At 58.0% G+C, this 1,665-nt stretch overlaps 1 long non-coding RNA gene across 6 annotated transcripts in view; it reads right to left on the bottom strand.

Moving 5' to 3' along the window:
• LOC108509643 overlaps positions 1-1,665 on the bottom strand; it is an 18,356-nt gene continuing 16,691 nt past the window's right edge. For 5 of the 6 annotated variants that reach the window (XR_001878666.1, XR_001878668.1, XR_001878667.1 and 2 more), the window contains 2 exons: positions 866-939; positions 1-56 (listed from right to left, as the gene is read on the bottom strand). This is a non-coding gene — a long non-coding RNA (uncharacterized LOC108509643). Of the gene's footprint in view, positions 57-865; positions 940-1,043; positions 1,543-1,665 lie in introns of those variants that run through there. The other variant, XR_001878665.1, reaches the window with a different exon arrangement.

Raw genomic sequence — 1,665 nt, 5'->3', positions numbered from 1 at the left:
CCTGACAGTCCCTGCAGCCGCAGCTCAGCACACGAACAGAGAGGCAATTCCATCACCTGAGAGGGAAAAAGAAGGAGGAAATGGTGACTTATTTCTTTTAAAGTTATTTTAAGTTCTTAAAACAGAACCAACACGTGCTTTGGAATGAATAAGTGGCAGTGGGCACAGGCCAGGTCATTATTCTGATTCCAGTTGTGCTCTCTGGGGCCAGACCAGCTGATCTCCCAGTTCAATTCCAGCCCAAGGACTGATCTGAGCTCCCTGTTCCCTGGATTGCTCATCCCAACACTCACAGTCACCTCAGCCCACAGGTTCTCTGTCCTCAGAGGCAAACACAGCCCACTGGGACACAGCTCTGGCACCACGTTTCCTCTCACTCCTGGTCTCCTGCAAAGCCCCAGGGAGATCCAAGCCCTCAGACCCTGCATCCCTGGACACCAGGGGAACTGGAGCCCGACCCGGATCCCAGCCCCCTGGAAAAGTGTGTTCCCACAAGCACACGCCCGGGGCTCCATCCAGCCCATCCCTCCCTCCCTTCCCTCCAGGGACATGGCTGGAGGCCCTCACAAAAAACGGACTCATCAGCTTACCCAGACGCTGAGTGAAAGCTTCACCTTTCCACCAATTTGTCCATAAAGGGTCAGGACACAAAAGTCTTGCTGTCCTTTACCTCCCCTGGGCAGGTTGTCATCTACACCTCAAATCATGGGGGCCATGTGCTTGCCTTCCCACGGAAAACAATTGTTATTCCCCCTCAGAAAGGCAGCCCCAAAATATTGATTTCCTGTTTATGACTTGAATCGCTCCCCTACTGACTTGCTGAGCTATTACACTCCAAATACACACTCTGTCCCCTACAGTTTACCTCCAGTTTTATGCCCAAAATATTCCCAGACACCAGGACATTCTCTTGCTTCCAAGGCAGGACCAATCATCCCTCTAGGAAAAGGCAAAGAGGAAAGGGTTCATCAAGCAATGCATAACTTAGCAAGTGAGTTTAACAAATACCATCAGGTTTTGTGCACAGAGGAAGTAAAACTCACTGGTTTTAGGAGCTAAAATATCAGGGGAAATTCCTGGCTGGAGAGACTGCCTGGGATCCACGGCTCCCCTGCAGAAGCTCCCGACAAAAAGTGCTCTCAGGAAACCCCCCGGCAGGGCCGGCCCCTCGTCATCCTCACCGGCCACACCTGGGGCTGCCCCGTCCCTTTGTCACCCTCGCCGGGCTCTGGGGTTCTTTTGGGCCGCTTTTGGCAGCGGGTTTTGGGGACCGGGCCCAGCCCCGGCCCAGCTCCCCGCAGCCCTCGCTCGGCCCCGCGGGGATTTGTGCCTCCTCCCAAGGTGCCAAATGTCTGCAAAGCCCGTCGGGAAGCCGCTCCCGGGCTTTCTTTCCCAGCCTTTCCTGCCCAGCACCGCAGCGGTCGAAAAGGAAACCAGAACAACGGGACAAAAAAGACCCGAATCGCGCCGTGCCGACCCCCGGTTCCTCCCGCCGAGCCCGGGCAGAGCCCGAGAGCTGCAGCCCCCGGGCCCCGCCGCGGCTTCCCCGCCGTCCCCCGGCACCTCCCGCCCGTCCCGCCCCGCAGCGCCGCTCCCGCTGCCCCCCGAGCACCGGGAACGAGCCCATCGCCCACCGCCCACCGCCCATCGCCCACCGCCCACCGC

Source organism: Lepidothrix coronata, unplaced genomic scaffold (genome assembly GCF_001604755.1).
Source record: "Lepidothrix coronata isolate B3197 unplaced genomic scaffold, Lepidothrix_coronata-1.0 Scaffold382, whole genome shotgun sequence".
NCBI lineage: Eukaryota > Metazoa > Chordata > Aves > Passeriformes > Pipridae > Lepidothrix > Lepidothrix coronata.
The sequence above is the reverse complement of the archived record's forward strand: the minus strand, read 5'-3'. Positions and strand labels throughout refer to the sequence as shown.